Source organism: Lolium rigidum, chromosome 6, assembly GCF_022539505.1.
Source record: "Lolium rigidum isolate FL_2022 chromosome 6, APGP_CSIRO_Lrig_0.1, whole genome shotgun sequence".
NCBI classification, from domain to species: Eukaryota; Viridiplantae; Streptophyta; class Magnoliopsida; order Poales; family Poaceae; genus Lolium; species Lolium rigidum.
The window spans coordinates 204,745,237-204,766,775 of NC_061513.1; positions in this window are offsets into that span (position 1 = coordinate 204,745,237).

A 21,539-nucleotide genomic window follows, 5' to 3' on the forward strand; every position below is an offset into this window, starting at 1 on the left:
AAATACCATAGACCAAATACAGCTCAAGAAGACCAAAGACCGAAGGAAATTGACTATACCAGAACCACAGACTAATAGAATGATTCCTTTCATGGAACCTAAAGAAGCAAAATAGTTTTAGGTATCACCTATAAACCATGATTGGATGGACTAAATGAGTCTAAACCATTCTTAGAGGAATAAACCATCATGATCATTTCCATGGTAAGTACCTTACCAAGTACCATTATTGCACTTTTGGTAGTAAGGGAAAACAAAGACTTATTTAGCATTAGGAGTTTGTTATCAAATTAGCCTTCAAATAAGACCAGCAGCACCAGAAGAAATCTCAATCATTGAATCTTCAATGAGAAAGGAAACAAGCTTATAGAGTTGGAAGAAATCAAATAATTAAAGTTAGAAGCCATGGCTCAGAGATAGGTATCGGAGAACTGGAGTAAGAAACTAATGTTCAGAGACAAACCCTAATGGATTCCAGGAAGAATCTGGACAAGGGATATATTCAATTATATCCAGTGAGATCACCACGGAGTTCTAGAAAAGTCGTAGTCTGCACAAGTCAGATCCACACCTCGGAAACGTGAGAGAGATCAAACTTCGAGGACGAAGTTTAGTTTAAGGGGTAGAGACTGTAATATCCCAGGTAATGGGGTTACAAAAATAGGGGAAACAGATGTGTGCATTGCATTCATGCATAGAAAATCTGGGGAATTTTCGCGCTTTAAAATAAAACAGTCACAGTAACTGAAGTTTCACTTGACCTTGGTGGAATTGAAGTAGCTCATCAAGTCAAGCACTATAAACCTCAGTGTGACCTTTGTTAAAACCTGTTTTGGGTAGTGATGATTTGATCTAAGGGGTTAGATCAAATGGAATTAAAATCAACACAAGAACTTCTTAATCATGGATCAACTACTAGATCTTATTAAAGATCACAACATGGTAATCCTTGTCATAACATATGAACATCAATTCAATTATAAATCAAAGAACAATAAAATGGAGAAACCAGTCTTGGCTTAGCTTTTCCATGCCTTAAACCAATCCTTGATCCTACCATGAACCTCATGGTAACCAATTCACTTCATTCTTGGAAACAAGACAAGGAGATAAACTCTAGAAATATATATTCCTCTCTACTACATATTAATATACATCAAACCTAGAGAAGTGAGAGTTCTATGTTACTTATTAGAGGATCAATGATAAACCTGAACTAAAGTAATAGATTTGTAAACCATTTCATCTTGGAGGGGTGAGATAACCAAATATCCAATTGGATAAGATAATATCCATGAGTTGATGAAATAGGGAGGAGACTAATCCAACTAAGATAGCCAAGTGGAGCTTTAGACTAGATACCTATTGAGATATTGTGAATACACCATAAACCCTAGAATAACTATGCCTATATGAGAGCTCAAGCTATGGTGTTATACTCAAGATAATTGAGACAACCATGACCATGACCATCCTAGAAAGTAATATAGAAGTAATATATCCTAGTTGATCAAGACAATGCTTGATCATGGAAGTGAGAACCCATTCCAATAGAAATAATTTATGAAGCCAAACATTAATCATAATAAATTGAGTGATAATCATAAACCCTAAGAACGGGAGGTAGAGGTATTAAGAGCAAGTTGATCATGTCTAATCCGTGATCATACACTTGAGGTATGTGAGAAGAAGTTGAATCCTAATAGGGTAAGTAGATATCCTTCACCACATGAAATCATAGGGAGGTAACTAGTAATCAACCATAGAATTATATCACAACCTTTACTTGTGCACCACTTGGTGATCATAATTATAATCCTACCATATCTATATTTCATAAATTAATGAACCTAAGAAAACCTTAGAGTTGAACTCTATAATTTATATGGTGAGAAACCATCCATCCATATGACCAAAGTTAACTATAAAAAGAACTATAACAACTTTAGTTACTTTAATGATAAATTGAGGATAGCAATAGAAGTTAATTGAGAAAAGACAAAACTAATTCTCAAGTTCCTAATAATTAAAGTAGCACATGAATTATTAAGCAAGTAACCATTTTATCATAGAGGAGAGTAAACCCTAGCAAATGTAATATGGTGTCATATCATATCCACAACCTAGAATTATATCTCAACCCTAATTTGTGCATCACCTGTGTGATCACAACTAAAACCTAAACCACACTCAAGTTCCAACCCATGTGTCATTAGGTAAATAGTATTGGAACCCTAGAATGGTCCATCAATTAAATCTTATGTTCCAATTTGTTAACATATCATCATGCACATCAAATTATAAGCAAGGAATCACTCCCCCAAATTGAAACTAAGTCCTAATACTAATCTCTGAAATACCTTGAGTTCAAAGTATCAACTACAAACATTCCAAAGGAATTAATTCACAAGAAAAAACCTAAGAATATAATGAATACATAAACTCATGTTTAATTGAAATTTGGAATAAAGCTCCCAAACATACAAATAAAACAATATATTTGTATTAAGCAATCCAGTGACATAGTGAATCTTTTAAATAGAATTAATAGGATTTAAATAACCAGATACCTGTAAATTCATGTTGAATTTAAATCAACAAAACATGAAATGAAATTTGAAAACAGAAAATAAAAACAGAAAAAGAAAAGAGGAGAGAAGAACCTTACTTGGACTTACCTGGCCGTGTAGCCCACCAAGCAGCCCAACAATTGGCCCAACAGCACCAGCCCAGTAGCTAGCCCAGCTCAGCTCAATACCGATTCACCTCTGGCTTTAAAAATCGTGCGAGGAGACGTTGTCTCCGTCTTCCTCGCATGGACGCCACGGGACGCCGTGACCGAATTCGCCGGCCACCTCACCGTTGATGATAGGAACGAGCGCGGACACCAGAGACCAAGCCTGAGGTGTCCATAATCTCTTTCACGTCCAGCTTATCCGAACTCGCCAAGATTCGCGCCCAAATCCTGTGCCGACATCACCGCGGCATCGTGACCGCTGTCGCCAGCGAGGAAGCGTTGGAGACCACCTCCAGGGCTATAAAACCGTCTGAAACATCGTCATGCACCTCTTGTTCATCTCCTCCATCCCAATTTCTCTCGCACGCTCTCTAGCTCACACCATTCTCATATCCGGCCGCCGGAGTCGGAGAAGAAGCCGACGACTGGAGCCGCCCCGGCAACCGTGCGGAGGTCCAGGAGATGCGCCTTGACGCGTAGAGCAGGTGTGCGGAAGCACGCATCCAAGGGAGCTACGAATCAGCCTAATTTCAACAATTTCTTCCTCAGCACCTCGCCGGAATCGGCGAATTTCTCGCCGTCTCCGCCCACGATCATCATCGTCGACCACCTCAACAGCACCAGGGTATGAATACGCACCCGTAGCCCTATAATTTGCAGCAAATAGCCAACCGTAGCTTCAATTCGACACTTGGCCGGAGCTGCGCCGCCACGGACATGATCTCCGGCGATGCTCCGGCGCGTTCCACGAGATTCCAACACCACCACGGTGTTTATCGTGTCGAGAGGATTCGATAGAGGTTAGTCGCGCATCTGGGGAGGCCCTAAATCGGCGGCGCCGTCCCCAGGGGGCCGCCGGCGACTAAACGTCGGCGAGGTCAACACGCCCGGTCAATTTTGACCAAACGCAGCTTGCGTGGCAGCCTACGTGGCACTGGTCCCACGGGTCAGTGTCTAGTACTAGGTTTTGCCACGGTACCCAAACCGTTTTCTTTATTTTTATTCCAATTCAATAATTACTGAAACTTTGCAAAATTTTTGGAAATTCATTATAACTCAGAAAAATACAAATGAGATATCAAAATGATCCTAAAGATAAGATCTATCCAATAAAAATATAATATGAAATTTTTATTTTTAATAAAAAATCAATTAATTAATACTTGTTATTTAAGCCTTATTTATTAATTCTAAATTCAATTAAAATTCAATAATTAGGAAAACTCTTCAAATTAAATAAAAACCAGTAAATAAATAAAGAAAACATTAAAACAAATTTTCTTTATTGATTATTTGTTAAATCTTTAATAGTGAGAATTAAACCCTAATTAATAATTACCTAATTATTAATTATTTAAAATAATAAAATACCAAATTCAGTATTATTTTTATTTCCAAATTATTAATAAATTCAACTTTAAATTGAAGTTATTAATCATAAAACTATATGGTGATTAAGAAACCCTAGTTCCATATGGTAGGAAACTAGGAACTCATCATTTTATGTGTAACCCTAAAACCCTAATTCAATTAGGAACCGTAGCTCCACTACTTCATATGAACCCTAATTTATTCCCAAACATAAACCCTAAGTAACATGTGATCATGTTACTTCATTAGTAACCATAGATTCATATTTAGCAACTTAATGCTTGTTCAAATTCACATAACATATGGGAACCCTATCACTATTAACTAGCATCCCATGTGTTCATCTTAATCAAACCTAGTTCCTATCACAAGAATCTTATCCTTAATTAACCTTAACTAGCATCACACCATTGTGATGAGCTCCAATATCATCTATACCCAATATTTATCATTATATCCCATGCCCACTAAACCCTATTAGTGTAAGATAATTATTAAACATCCTACTTAGGAAACCACCATTCCTTACTTAGTGAATCCAATAACAAAACCTAGACAACCTCAACCTTAATTGTTATACTTCTTATTATATAAGAAGTATGTTCTTCAAAAGTTATTCTTTTGAAGAAAATAAGGAATCATCTTCAATCCTGCCTAATAGGACCTATAGCCAATAACCAGCTATCACCAACAAGGTATACCATCTTGATAGCAACTATTGGTAATTAAGATGTTTAGGCTTAATTCAACAATACAAGCCTAGTAGCCGATGAATCCAACTAGGTTGTGATCCATCTAATACTTACTCCGAAACTAGATGAAACCATAGTCAACCATAGAACCCCACCAATCTAATTATCATACTTGTTCTTTATTCAAGAACATGTTCTTCAAAAGTTATTCTTTTGAAGTATATATTAATCAATCATTAACCATGACATATAGTACTAAAACCCACCACTATTTATTACATGTTAGGATTACACCAAATCTTATTGTTGTGTGTTATTAATGCTATTGTTATGCTATATTGCAACAATTTTTTATGATACCAAGTAATCACCCTGAATAAGAACCTTGTTTGTGAATCACTCTAAAAGTGCAACACACCCTGAACCCATCATTACAACTCAGTGATCCTAAATCATCGGGGTTAGGTCACGCTTAGAGCGATTGCATCTCATTCTTATGCATTATTGCATCCTTGCCAATCTTTTAAACATCGTCCTTACCGGACGATGATGCTATTTCAGAATTTGGAGTTATTGCGTATCGAAGAACTTGTCTGCATAATCTTGCGAGTCAAGAAAGGCAAGTTCATCACTTGCTCATGTCATTTGAGTATTTCATCAAATTACTTGCAAAATACTATGGTTATCACTATTGCATAAAAATCAAAACCACTATTTTCATAACTATGAATATGACTATGTGGTTGGCAATGGAACCATGGATTGTGTTGATATGGTGGAGGTTCCATTGCAAGGGTTTATATCTATCTAGGATTAAACAACAAATGTCGCCAGTGATTCTTGTGCCGTAATACCCGTGTTAACCATAAGATCTGGAGTGGGACGGAATAGTCAACCGTATTTCCACCTCTTGTACATCAACGGATTCGCTTACCGTAGACGGTTGTATCTTGCGGAGCAATTGGTGGGTGGGGAGCCCCTTCTAATTCCCCACGGTATAGCTGTTGCTTACCGTAGACGGTTGCTGCTTGCGGAACAATTGGTGGGTGGGGATCCCCTTCTAATTCCCCACGGTAATGTGGTCTATGATGGGTTGCAGCTACCGGCGAAGGAGTTTGGTTCAATCCCAGACTATTGTCGTGGTCGGGGTCCACCCTGAAATTACGGGAATAATGGGACCGGCGAGGACCCAGGGTCGGGGTTTGCAACAAAGGGTGGGTGTGCGAGGTAGCGGAGGGATATGATTGACTATGACCTTATACCGGGCCTCACACCAAAGGAAGTGTGGACGGGTAACGTGCTCGGTTGGCACCAAGGTTAAGATCTCTTATGGGTAAAGCAACACACCTCTGCAGAGTGTAAAGAACCGTGACTCTGTCACTCCCTCGTTCCGGATATGGAACTGCGAACGCGGCCGGAAAGGAGCTCCATGAAGTTCTAGTAAACCGGTGAAGGCCGACGGACATAGTTCTTCCGAATAAAAGCAACCTTTCGAAGAAATGGTTATGAAAACTTGCATTGGTATTAGACTTTCTCGGTCTAATGTCGTAGCTAGTGCATTAAACACCTCTTTCCTATAATGAACTTGTTGAGTACGCTCGTACTCATCCCACTCTTAAATCCCCGCTTAGATATGGAGGCCATGAAGGAGGATCTCCAGTACAACTCGAAGACCGAGGAGTCAACAACTACTTCAAGGAACAGAAACCTGCCGGAAGAGTCATATACCACATCCACCATGGAGAAAACCTAGATTAAGCAGTAGAAGGGAACTCGCTTCCTAAACCTAGCTCCTATTTAGCTAGAATCTATTCATAGCCTCAGTAGCTAGTTAAATACTCTACAAATAGAGTTCGTGTTAGGATTAGACTACGAGTCGTTCTTCTGGAGTTTATTTGCAGTTTTACCTCATTGTAAAGTAGGAGGCTGTGTGGATCTTTTGTAAAGAGTCCGTGTTGTAATTCTATAGACATGCCTTGGACCCGCATATGTTTCTGTTGTACCACTCTGAGCGATATAATACGAGTGAAACGGTGTTTCATTGGTGTTATATCAGACTTGCATACTACACCATGCAGTGGTATGCCGGGTCACCACACGGAGGCGATCTCCTGAATCCCCCGAGATTGGATTGGCGGCGGCGGCGTCTCTGGAAGGTTTTCCGTATCGTGGCTCTCGGTACTGGGGGTTTCGCGACGAAGACTTTAAGTAGGCGGAAGGGCAGGTCAAGGGGCGTCACGAGGGACCCACACAACGAGGCCGCGCGGCCGGGCCCGGGCCGCGCCGCCTCGTTGTGTGGCCACCTCGTGGCCCCACTTCGTCTCTCCTTCGGACTTCTGGAAGCTTCGTGGAAAAATAGGCCCCCGGGCGTTGATTTCGTCCAATTCCGAGAATATTTCTTTACTAGGATTTCTGAAACCAAAAACAGCAGAAAACAGCAACTGGCTCTTCGGCATCTCGTCAATAGGTTAGTGCTGGAAAATGCATGATGCGCGTAGATGACACGTCCGTTGGGAACCCCAAGAGGAAGGTGTGATGCGCACAGCAGCAAGTTTTCCCTCAGTAAGAAACCAAGGTTATCGAACCAGTAGGAGCCAAGAAGCACGTTGAAGGTTGTTGGTGGCGGAGTGTAGTTCGGCGCAACACCAGGGATTCCGGCGCCAACGTGGAACCTGCACAACACAATCTCAGAACTTTGTCCCAACGTAACAGCGAGGTTGTCAATCTCACCGGCTTGCTGTAAACAAAGGATTAGTTGTATAGTGTGGATGATGATGGTTGTTTGCGAAGAACAGTAAAGAACAATTGCAGCAGTTTGTATTTCAGATGTAAAGAATAGGACCGGGTGACAAGGGATTAACTTATCAATGCCTACAGGTTGTAGACTAGGGTTTAGTTGGAAGTAGAGGGCAAGTAGATCTCGAAGGTTTCAGCCGAAAAGTACTCGACGATTATGAAAACTAGGGTTTGAGAGACAATGATTCGATGCTTTCTTTGTCCCTCGACTCCCTCTTATATATGAGGTGGAGCCGAGGGATTCATATTGTACAGGTTACAGAGTCCGGGAGGGTTTCCAACTTATCCCGTAAGATTACAAACATAATCTTCTAATACAACTCTAACTTTCCTTAATATCAACTTGGTCTTCCGATTCTTCGAGTCGTGGGCCTTCAGTAAACCCCGGGTACTATCTTCGGCAGGCCCATTGGGGATGCCTATGTCAGTAGCCCCCGAGATTTTGCTTGAATCGTAGAGTCAGGGAAAATCTCCACTGTTTATTTTTACTCGACAACTTTAAACTTCTCTATATCTCTTCATATAAACTAGCAGGGTGACCCGCACATTTGTGCGGCTAGATTTGATATTGTTTTCTTTGGCGGTTATTTGCCTCATGATAAGTGAAATTCGATTTAATTATATGCCAAAAAAATTTGGAGCTCCGTAAGAAAATCCATATAAACATGTATGCCACAACAGGTTGGGACCTACATGAATATGCAGAGAAACACAAATCCGCCAAATACAACATTACCCTAAATATTAATAATCATTTTATTTGGGTGGACAATATATTTTCCGGGAAATCTTTAATCGTATTCATTAGTAGTTGTATTTGTTCTACAACATGCTTTAGAAGAGGCTGGCCTTAAGATCTCCCTTGTAACTTAGTCTGCGCAAGAAAACTTCATATTTAGACAATTGATTATCTGATGTTAATGCACTGAACTATATATAATTTCTGCTCAGCTACAATACATAGACCACGTACAAAAACAAACCAATAATTCCTACAATATGCATGTGTCACATCTGAATTGCATCATTGTTGTTTCTATTTGCTACCTGAACCTCCTGGATGAACTCCTGCTTGTCTCCAGTAGCTCATAATGCTTCGTCAGCACCGCTCCTCCGCCCAAAGAAGCGCCTGTGGCGAGGTCCATGCCAACTTCGAGCCAATCCTGTTAAGATTTTGTGCCGTTGCAGTTGAGCAGATATCAACTCCGGCAAACAACATATCAATCGATAGCGCAGGCGTGTGGGTTGTCGAGTTGAGGCTTGAGAGCATGTGGTTGAGATACTGACTGTCCGATCCCGTACTTGGAGTCGTCGGGCTCTAATTGCACCAAAAGCGCTAACTTCGTGGATGCCTGGCGGCGGCAAGCAAGCAGAGTCCGATCACCACGCTCGCCATGTCTGCACAAATGAATATATTTCTGAATTTGAAGAACTGGAACCGGGTGCTCTATATGCTCCAAGTGGAGAAATTCTAGAGACCCCCCGTACCCCATCTCCTAGAACGGCATTAAGCAGAGTCCAATAGTGCTCGCGATGGCCACCAAGTTTAGGCTGGTGGAGTTCGTCCTGGACGAAGGGTCGACGGCACGACACCCCGCTCTCTGTATAACAACTATTTTTTTGCCAATCATTAGGGCACATGCGCCACCAAAGCCTCCCGCCGCCACCGCTAGCAGAATTCCGCGTTGTTGATCTGACTACCATCCGGTTCTATCCTGCCGAAGCACGTGGGGAACGCAATTTCTTGTGTATACGTGCAGAAGGAGGACAGTTAGTTATTTACGCGCATGTATCTAATTCGACGCGGGAGCGCGTTAGCAAGTTAATCGTGGCCATTATTTTTTATTTGCTTATGCCTAGCTAATCTAAACCGTTGGTTGTTTGTTGTTTTAATAATACAAATTGTACACATATCGTTCAACATAGTTTCTAAAACCTCTCTCTGTCTCATCATGTGCTTGTTTTTATTAGCATGTATTCGCACACACTTCAGTTGCTAAGACCTTTACTGTTGAAAAGATAAAAGTTCCTTCAATTTGACGTACAATACACTCGCTTAAATATGTAGACATTGAAATGTATCAACATACCACTTGATTATTTCTAGCATATGTTATCAACTACTTTCAGCTGCTAGGAACTGCATGAGAGCCATCTAGTTCATAGAAGCATTTATTTATAGACTTCCAGTCTAGTATGTATGAAAAAAGACATTGCAGAGTTTCTTGCTATCATGTAGACATTCCATATTGTTGCAACTATTAATTTCTGTACACATGTTATCTTGACATTATCTATTTAATCACTTCATATGGATTACACAAAGTTGTTTTTCTTAATTCCTCTATTTCTTATTTCGAAATGAATGTATAATAGAAGTTTTTTTATATCAGACACCAGCTATTCATGCAGTTCATATGAAGAACACAAAAAATATAACTACTTGTTTTTCTCTACTGATATTTCATATAGAAAATATTATTTTCTTGACTACCTTTCTAATTTCGTATGAAGTTAACTTTAAAATCCTGACAGTTCATATGAAAAGACATTGTTTGTAGTTCTGTTACTCCGAAATTCATATATAAGAACTGAAGATACTTATATATTTCTATGGTCTATACTTACATCCAGAGATGTTGCGTGTGCATGAGTTCAATGCCTTCGGAGCCCTTGTGCGTCCCTCATCTGTACTCGGAACTAATTTCTCTCTTTTCCGTATATACGATGTATCGGCCCTGTTAGATGATATACTTCAGTATATATGTACCTTCACCAAATTCTTCTGGATGCATGTTGCTTCAAGAAAAAAGACAATAAAATGTTGTACTTGAACTACAAAAAATTCTATAGACATTTTACAACAGAGTTACATGATATATCTACAAATACGACAAAAAGTGGCTCAAAATTGAATCCTGGGTTAGAGGTACATAAAAAAATTGATTTTGAATATTGTTTGGTTCGGGTAGAGGGTATTTGACTCTATTCATGTCTATATTTGTCTTTCTTGGTGATATAAGAAAGGAGATTACCTCGCTTTGATGTTTCCTCGTGCATTGTGCCCTTCCGATAAATGTGTAGCGCAGTATACTTTAGCTTGAATATCGGCAACAACCATTTAGAGGGAGTTCAATCATCCATGACAACAAATTCGGGCTGGACTACATGAGAAACTATGCACGCGGCGATGCTGTAGTACATTGCATCAATCAGCAATGAGAACGGCACTTCCGGCTTGTCAGGCAGTCGGTCAGGCGTGTAAGCACGGCATGACGCATGACCAATTTGAGGGAAGCTGCAGCTTACTCGGACCCGGTCTGTAGACACCGATGATCCCTTGCGGCTCGGCCAGCAGAAATAACATAAGGATTTCATTCTGCTCTTAAAGTTCAGGTCTGATTTAGGAACATGTGTTTCCATTTAAATTTGTCGGCAAGATCAGGGCAGGGACTCTCGCCGGTCGCCCGGCTTCTTCCAGCAAGATCATTACCCTATGTGCATCTGCATTGATGCATACATAACTGGGTGCTTCTTTGCTTGCTATTGCGCTGTCGTCAAGCCATCAACATGTTGCATCTGAAACATGACCGCGTATCTATCTGGAACCATCATGAACACCACCAGCATAAATCGAGTAGATGACAGCAGATGACAAAATCTGGAATCTACGAACCTGTATTGGGCACTTGAATTCATCCACGTTTAGATCATGCCACAATGACGTAATATGCCCAGGAGGATTGGAGGCAGCTTTCAATTCCGAGTGCTTATACGACGGAATCTGGCTACTGAATTCGGCGAGCTTTGCGACGTTGCAGGCCAGAGTTCTGGGTTGGTTGGGGTGCATGCTGAGCACGGCGACTCAGCGAGAGGCCGATCCTAAACTAATAATTTGTATCTCTCTGCCCTCGCCCTGCTCTTCATCTTCCCGTGTCTCTACATCATCTGGAAGTCGCATCACCATGTGGGGTGCATCCTGAATGTGGCGGCAGCCGCCGTCGGAAACCCCGATCATCGGCCACCTACACCACGTCGTCGGCACACAGCAGAAGTCAATCTCCTTGTGAGTAGGGCGGGGATTGGCTGGCATATTCAAGATCTTTTATATCGGCGAGACCGCGAGAGTGCACCACGCAGGCGACCTCCAGAACTGGACCTCCTTGGCGGTGCAGTACACCATGAAAAATCGTTAGTGCGCGGACGGCGAGGACCAGCTAGGCTAGGGATTTCAGCTAGGACTTGTGGCAAGGAAGTATTGTTTTGATGGGATTAGATCTGCAAGCTGCGGCGTCGCTGTTTTGATCTCCTGACGTGGCTTGGTGTTCCAAACTGAAACCGACTTGCATAGAATCCTATAATCTAAAACAAACTCTACGGGTGGAACGTGACAGATTTTTATGTGCAAAGTAATATATGCTGGTACATGTTACGCTTCATAGTTTTTTTTTTGTGCGTGTCACTTTTAAATCTGAGCCGTTCTATTTCTCATTCTAAATCTGAGCCGTTATTTGTTTGTTGTTTTAATAATATAATAGATAGATTTCTATATTGCACAGGGATAATAGTAATTGGGGCTAGTTCATCTGACGGATCAGGTACTAGTTAACTGCTCTAGTGGCAATCCGCCAAAACCTACTTCAAGATCATGTCCCCGGACATGATCTCGGGATACTGGTGAAAACTTCGACAGGTGCCGCTTAAGGTCTTACCATTCTGTCGAGTCCCAGTCATATTTATCGGGTACCTAACGCGTCCGTTAGGATTTTTCTTCGTATCTGTTGATACGGATAAAAGTAGCAAACCGACGTCAGAGACGGCGCCACGCCACACAGAACGAATCTGGGGTCTTACCTTCGCAAATTTGCGGCATTCAGAAATTGTTCGCAACTTTGGCGTTCTGAGAATATATTGTCGAGTGCTTATTCGGCTGTTGGAATGGCACATTTTATTGAGTCAACGGATGACTTATATTGCTCTCCCGATGGGAGTATATGTAGAGTTACTTATAACTCAAAATATACTCTCTTGTTCTTCTATCTTTTTTTTTTTTCTTATAACTTCATCGGGCACGCGAACAGCGTTCCCGATGGGAGTAGCCCCCGAGGCTACAGCCAAGGACATGTACTTGGGTGTAGGCTCCATGCCTTATGCCGCTATATTTTCTTTTTCTTCCGATATTTTCAAATCTCTCGGGTGCGCGAACAGCGCTCCCGATGGGAGTAGCCCCCGAGGCTATGAACAAATATTTGTATTTGATCATAGGCTCCCACCATTTCTATTTTGTCTTTCTCGAATTTTTCAATTTTCCAAAGTGATGTCATTGCTGACGATAACCACGACCTTAATTCCTGGAAATCGCGAGATGCTCCCTCTCGCTGCCTTGCGGGCCCAATTTTCGCATTATATTGACACGTCGTGGAAGTGGGGGACACACGTTCTCCACTTTTCCTGGCGCACGCATTGTAACTCCATCAAGGTGAAATTACGTTTTACCCCTGTTCCACGTGTACATCATCTGCCACAGACTTTTTCATCCAACGGTGCGCCGCTTCGCCGCACCTCTATATAAGATCCCCTTCTTCTTCCTCGAGCACCTCCGCTCGCGCCGTTCACTTGCTCTCCTCTGCAAAAACTCCTCTTGCGCCCCAAAGTTCCCTGAGCTCATCTTCTTCGAAGCTGCATTCCTGCGCCATTGTTAATGCCACCGCGTAGATTGACCAGACACAACACGCCAGAATCGACGATGGCTTCCGCGGATCTGGGAAGCGCCGAGTGGGAGAGATCCAAAATCTCCACCCAAGACATCAACCTCCTGAAGAAACTGGGGATCAGCAAGAAGCCCAAGGCGCTGTGCTTCCCCAGCGAAGAAAGCTACCCAACCCCTCCAATGGAGTATCGGGTTAGTTTTGTCGACCATCTCATCCGCGGCCTTTCTGCGCCCATTCACCCTTTCCTTCGAGGATTGCTTTTTGTTTACGGTCTGCAACTTCACCACCTTACGCCCAATTCCATCCTCCACATTTCCATTTTCATCACCCTCTGCGAAGCCTTCCTTGGCGTCCAGCCTAACTGGGCGCTATGGAAGCGCATTTTCTTTTGTCGCCGCAATGGTTCTCCCAATGTCGCCTATAATGTAGGCGGCGTTGTTATCTGCGTTCGCCCCGATGTCGAGTATTTCGACGTCAAATTCCCTGACTCAGTTCAAGGGTGGCGCAAGAAGTGGCTGTACATCCATGATGAGAACCATGGATGTGCTGAAGACAATATTCCTCCTTTTGATGGTGCCGAAAAAATCTATCGCCGCCGCTCCTGGGATGCAGAGGCTACCGAAGAAGAAAAAATGTCGACAGAGGCATTGATGACTCGCATCCACGGGTTGCAAAATACTCGCGGCAAAGAACTATCAGGTATCCAAATCACAGCGTATTTCCTTAGAATCGCAGTGCAGCCTCTTCGTGCTCGCAAATACCCTCTCTGGAAATATGCTGGCGACAAGGATGCGGATCTGTTGTCGGTGGATTTAGAAGTCAAGGACTTAGAGAAACTTGTCCGGAAAATTTCCTCCCTCAGCAAAAAAGATCATGTTCCTTCTTCTTGTCGCGTAAAACCATACAGCGCCACTAATGCGCTTCCCGAGGTAACCTTTGTCGACTTTGCTCATTTTGATTTGCCATCCTTTGCGTAACTCTTTTACTGACACCCCCCCTTGTTTTCATACAGAACCATCCAAATCTTGTCTCGCTTCCTCCCCTTCCTGAAGGTGGAGAAGTCGAAGAACGCACTATTGTCAATGAAGACAACCAAGATACTGCTGTCCCTGATAGTGAACCCGTAGGTTCTCGAAAATCTGCGGGGTCCTCTGAAAAGGAAGCTGAATCCGAGGGTACTACCTCGGCACACTCTCCTCCTCCTGCTGTTTCTCCAAAGAACAAAAGGAAGAGGACTGATGTCGAAGATTCCGGCACCTCCAAAGCTGAAGAAGCTGCTCCTTCACGTCAAAAGGCAGCTTTCGGTCCATACCTGGAAGCCCTCGTCAGTTCGTAAGTCATTTTTCCTTCCTTATTGTTTTGCTACTTGAAGATCTTTGTCTATCTTGCTTCTTATCTTGTCGCCATTTCATCGTAGTGATGACGAGGAAGAAATACCAGCTCTTGATGCGACTGCTCGAACGAGTACGTCGCATACTCTAGTTGTTTCGAGGTGCACATTGAAGGAGAGGAATCTTCGCCTCCTCAACAAAACACCGACGCACCTACTCCTCCTGCAAGCCCTCTTGTCCCTTCGCCAAAAAGGGCGAGAGTTGAATCAATCATACAACCTACCCTTCAGTTGGGTAGCTCCTCGGCTCCTCTTCTGGATGATGTAAGTCCTTGAATACTTTCTGATGCTATCGATGTTTTTCTCTGTTTACTTTTTTTCATTTTGTGCTGTCGCACTTTTTGTTCCCTACCGACACTTTCTTTCTCTATCTTTCTTTTAACATCCTTTGATTAAGGAGTTCATCCGCTTCGGTGCCCAATTTGTTGGGTACCGTGACTATGCTAGCAAGGCTGAAGGTAATATCTTGCTGCTTCTCTTTACCCTTGCCTTCCCACTTCTTTCTTGTCAATGTTTTTAACTAGCTTCATCTTTCTTGACAGAAAAACTAGCGGAAGCCAATGAACGTGCCAACACACTTGCTCAAAAATTAGAGCAAAGTGAACAGGCTCGAAAAAAGGCCGAATCAGATGCTAGTCAAGCTAGGGCAGAAGCTGACAAGGCCAAGGCCGACGCTGCTGGTGTCGAAGATCTTAAGAAGAAGCTTCATGATGCCGAGACTTCGCTGAGCGAGCATATAGCCGCACAATCTGCTCGCGAGGAAGCGATTATCAAACGCCTAAGGTCGCAAAACCGTCGCTTTGTCAGTAAGTATCTGAACCGCTCCACATTCTTTGGACTTTCTTTCCTGCACTCGTTTGTTGATCAATATATTTTTGTCTTTGACAGGTAAGACATCTCAGGAATTTGAACTTGAAGATCCCGACAATGATCCTCTTCTCGACGCCCTTTCGTTCCTTGAGTTTCATGGGACAGAGGCACGCGAGGGCATCGAGCAAGCTAAAGCAGGACTGTCGCGACTCTTCCCCTACTTCTTTCCGAAGAAAGAGGAACCCGCAACTTTCCTCGCTCTTGCCAAGTGCTTTAATCCACCAGAAGATCTTGGACTGAAGGTACGCCAAGAGAATATGAAGGTCGCTGTTGAAAGCACTGTCGCCCTTGTTGCCGACAGCCAGCAGAATGTCGACTGGACCAAAGTTGGCGACACACAGGAGATGGAGACCACGAAGTGGCGATCACTGATCAGGGCTGCGAAGCCCAACACAAATAAGATTCTCGCTTATCTTGGATTCGCGCCTACTCCTGCTCCTAGCTCGTCCAAACCGGAGGTCTAGTAGAATGCCTTATCTTTTTCTGTTTTTTATTTTCCTGTTCCTTCTGAAATTTTCGCCACAGTAGCTTTGGCGGCAACTGTCGTAGTAACTCTTTTGAAGACTCCTTCTGTAATATCGATGTAAATGTCCCGAAAATCAATGGAATTCTATTTTGCGTGATCATTGATACTGAAATTTTCTTTTCCAGTTGATATTTGATAACTACTCCGTGAGTCCTCATCTTGCCGATACCTTTCCTGCTTCCTCCTTCTCGAAGAAAACACTTGTCGCTGATGACCTTGTCGAAGGTTCTTCGAGTAAACACTCCCCACAAGATTTGCAAGAACTTCGCCAACAACTACAGTCCATGAAAAAGCAAACTCTTGCGATGATGGAGCAATCTCGCAAAGCATCCGAAAGAGAAAAGATTGCTCTTCAACAAGCTAAAGAAGCCATAACTGCCATGGAAGCTGCTATTTCAGAGTCTGAAAAAGCAACTACTCGAGAAAATTTTATGCTTGATTTGATGATTGAAGCCAGTGCAGATATGTCAGGTATGCTCTTGCGAACCGAAATTCCCATTTTCTCGCTACCTCCTTGTTCAAGATTCTTATGTTGTCACCAATCTAGGCTCCTTTATCGACGCTGCTGCTGAAGATGAAAGGGTAAATGCGAGGACAAATCTTCTCGTCAACCTTTTTCTTGACCATGGTTCTTTGTTCTGGGCCACTCCTGAGCAGACCCGATAAATTGTTAGGTTTCAAGACCGTGCCTGTCAGGTTAGCGAGTTCCTTGATTTCTGCACCAGGACATTGACTTTAGTTTACAAGACGCTGTTTCCTCGAAACGAGGCACCCGACACTATTCTTGGGTTATTGGAGAAATTTCAAGATGCTCCTCGTATCCATCACTTTGTACGAGCTCAACTATCTGCTGGTGCCAGGTTTGCGATGATGATGATCAAAATCTGCTATCCCAAGTTTGACATGAGCCAAATTGTTACCAAGTGCTTAGCCAAGATGTCGAAGAGGAAGAGGGATGTCAGCAAAATTGATGATTATGTGACCCCGTGGCGTAAGATATGATGGATGAACTTCTTCGGATGGACTCTGAATTCTTCGAAAGGGGCAGTTATGCTGAACATAGTACTCGCACTGCAAATACTGGACGGATGACCATAGATAATATATTGAGCCGGAATTGATTTTCCTGTCGATTTTCGTCAAATATGGCGCCTTGTATTGTTGCAAACATATACTATATTTTTTAGCCCCCTAGTGTTTCGGTGGTAAAACCTCTTTGTTGTGTATGCGAGGCTGTAAACCAAGGCAACCAAATTTTTATTGAGGATGCTATATTTGCGAGTATAAGCCCCCGAGTATTTTGTTCCTTTGCTGATTGCTATTTTGTATTTTCTTTTTGTTTGGCGAGGTATTTGATACCAAGGCGAAATATTTCTTGTCCATTGGATTGATCTATGTTGTGTATGTGCTGTAACTTCGAGGCGTAAGCCCTCGAGTATGTCGACGAAAAGATGTGTATCTCATCACTATGTTTTATTATATTGCAGCACCGCGAGCCCGCCTCATTAAAAACCTTTCCAGCCCCACTCGGTGCCCTGAAAAGGAAAAGAGTGCGTCTGAAAACTCGCGGGCGTTTCAAGTACATTGTATTTTTACAAAGGAGGACTATATTTCGACTCTAGGCGTAGAAACGCCCGAGCTGCGCCACGTTCCGGGGGTTTTTCTCGGGAACCCCTGTCTTCTTGTCCTTGATTCCGTACGCTCCTCCTTCGATTACTTCGTGACGACGTAAGGGCCCAGCCATGGTGACTCGAGCTTTTCAAGTACTTTGCTCGATTGAGCCGTAAGACCAAATCGCCGACCCGGAAAGATCTTGGCCGCAACCGTCGACTGTGGTAGTTTTTCAGGTCCTGCTGGTACTTGGTGACTCGTGAGAGCACTTCATCCCGAGCTTCATCGAGTGCATCTACGTCGTCCTCCAAAGCTCTTCTTGAGGTTTCTTCGTCATACTCTGTGACTCTTGGGGAGTCATGCTCTATTTCGATCGGTAATACTGCCTCAGCTCCATGGACTAGAAAGAATGGAGTTTCTTGCGTCGCCGTATTTGGAGTTGTTCGAATACTCCACAAAACACTTGGCAATTCTTCTGGCCAAGTATGCCGAGCTTTTTCAAGCAGTCCTAGCAGGCGCTTTTTAATGCCGTTGCAGATGATGCCATTGGCTTTCTCGACTTGGCCATTGGTGATGAGGACATCCCTACCTCACTACTACCTCCGTCATTAACAAATGAAGATGAACCTGCTGTGAAGCTCAAGTCCAATGAAGTTCGGATTGGACCAATTACAAGAGCTCGTGCGAAGCTACTTAAACAACAGGTGAACTTGTTCCTAAACGATACTTTGATTGATGAGAACTTTATACTGCCTAAGTCCTATTACTTATGTATCATCAGGTATCAAGAGGAGACAAGCATCGCACGAGGAGAGGAGCAGCTGGACATGAAGACGGACGTCAAGAGGGCCGTGAAGCTGGACATGGAGCTGGACATGAAGATATCTCATGGACGCGCGAGGGAGGAGCGGGAGGAATGCGCGAGAGGAGAAGAAGAAGTCCAGGCCGGTCCAGAACCCGTTCAGACCGGCCCCCAGACCGGCCAGCCCGGTCCCTGGTCCGGTCGACCGGCCGCCAAACCGGCCACCAACCGGAGGGAGCTTATCGTACCGGACAGAAACCGGAAACCTCGCAGTTTTCCGGTTTCCGACCGGTTGACCGGACCACAGACCGGACCACCCGGTCCACAGCCCGGTTGACCGGACCACCGACCGGACCGGCCGGTCCACAGCCCGGTCGACCGGATCCCAGACCGGACCAGTCCGAGTCTGTCTCGACCAGATCTATTCTGGGTCGGTTATTTTTGTATCTTTTCGACCGAACTCGTCCCGGACGCCTATATAAGTGCCTTGGACGACCCCCTAGCTGCTTTAGACCACGTTTAAGATAAACCCTAGTTCATAGTTGTTTGCTAAGCAAAACTATTGTTCCCCAACTCTCCAATTCGTTGCGATCTGGAGTTTTATGCTACCGAAAGTTTGTGTGATCTGCTGTTCCATTGGGGATTAGAAGATTGCAATCTACCGCTTCGTGGTCGGCGGCTACGTGAGCAAGTGTATGGAGTTGCGAATATCTTGCAGGGTTGAGAGCTATTGCGCCGGCATCGGGAATCAATCGAGAGACTTCGTCGGCGTCATACAAGTTATCCTCCTCATCATCATCGAATTCATCCGCTGCTACCATCACGTGTTCATCACCACCCGTCGCTTACTGAGAAGATCGGGCAACCCCTTATCAATTGGTTTGCGGGTGCCCAAATGACGCGAAGTGCAGTTTGATGCCTACTTCTGCGCAGTATGCCTTGAACTTCTTGGACGTGAAGTTACTGCCGTTGTCTGTGACGATGCTGTGAGGTACTCCGAACCGAAAAACGATGCTCTTCACGAATTTTATGGCTGATGCTGCGTCTGGCGAATTTATCGGCTTTGCTTCTATCCACTTGGTAAATTTATCGACAGCAACCAACATGTACTCGTATCCTCCTGGCGAAGCTTTGTGTAATTTGCCTACCATATCAAGTCCCCATTGGGCAAATGGCCAAGACAATGGTATTGGCATCGCCTCGCTCGCCGGGGAGTGTGGTTTTGCGGCGAATCTTTGGCACGCGTCGCAGGTTCGTACTATCTCTTTTGCATCCTCGATTGCTGTCAACCAAGTAAAATCCAGCCCGAAAAACCTTTGCTGCAATAGCTCGATCGCTCGCGTGGTGACCACATATTCCCTCGTGTACATCCTTTAAGATTATTCTTCCTTCTTCGGGTGTAACACACCTTTGCAAGCACTCCTGAAATACTCGCGCTTGTATAACTCCCTTTGACCACTGTGAAGGCTTTGGATCGTCGAATAACTCGCCTTGCTTCAATTGGGTCATCAGGTATTTCTTTCCGTAGGATATACGATATGTACGCTTGCATCCATGGGATTTCTACCATCATCACCAGCTCCTGATTCTCTTCTTCATCTCTAACTTCTTTGTGAGGTGCCGAAGTTTTCTCCTCCTTCGTCCTCTTCTGCACCTTTGTCTTTGTGGATCTTTCAGCTATTTCTTCCCAAAACACCCCTGGCGGGATTGGGAGGCACTGTGACCCGATGTTTGCGAGAACGTCGGCTTCATCATTGCTCAGCCTACTGATGTGATTTACTTCGCATCCATCGAACAGCCTTCTCAAGCTCGTTGTACACCTCTTTGTATGCCACCATGCTGTCATTGACTGCATCACATTGGTTCATAACTTGCTGTGCTACCAATTGTGAGTCGCCAAAGATTTTTAATCGGGTCGCACCGCAGGCTTTTGCCATCTTCATCCCGTGTATAAGGGCTTCATATTCTGCTTCATTATTAGATGCGTTCGGGAACGTCATCCGTAGGACGTATTTCAATTTGTCGCCTTCAGGTGATATGAGTATCACCCCTGCGCCAGCCTCCTTCTACTCTCTTGGATCCGTCGAAGTTCATGGTCCAGGTTCTCGACAAATCTGGGGGTCCTGTATATTGTAACTCCATCCACTCTGCAATGAAGTCTGGCAAAATTTGCGACTTGATTGCCTTTCTTTTTTCATATGTGATGTCCCGAGGGGAAAGTTCTATTCCCCAAAGGGAGACACGCCCGTAGCTTCTGGATTGTTCAGTATATTTGATAGAGGTGCTTCATTGACTACTATTATCGGGTGTGCCGAAAAATAGTGGCGCAATTTTCTTGCTGTTGTTATTACTCCATATGCTAGCTTCTGGTACTGAGGGTACCGCTGTTTTGAGGGTGATAAAACTTCGCTGATGAAGTATACCGGCCTTTGTACTCCATGGAGTTTTCCGTCTTCCTCTCTTTCAACGACTAGCGCCGTGCTAACCACCTGAGGTGTGGCTGCGATGTATAGCAGGAGGGGTTCCTTCTCTTTTGGTGCCACTAAGATTGGTGGTGTCGAAATTGTGCGCTTTAAATCCTCGAAAGCTCGCTCTGCCTCCTCATGCCATTGGAATTTCTCTCCTTGCTTGATTAGGGCGTAAAATGGTAATGCTTTTTCTCCCAATCTGGCGACGAATCTGCTTAAAGCTGCGACTCGCCCAGTTAGCTGCTGTACTTCCTTCAACTTTGTTGGCTTCCTCATTGTTACGATAGCCTGTATTTTTTCGGGATTTGCTTCAATCCCTCTTGCTGAAACAAGAAAACCTAGAAGTTCTCCTGCAGGGACGCCAAAGGAACACTTCGTTGGGTTCAACTTGAGACAGAACTTGTCGAGGTTGCCGAAGGTTTCCTTCAGATCTTCAATTAGCGTTGTCCCCTTTTTTGATGTTATGACGACATCGTCGATGTATACTTGCACGTTCTTCCCAATCTGTGTTGCCAAGCACTTCTGCATCATCCTCTGGGTACATTTTCGCAAGGATAGGTTCCCG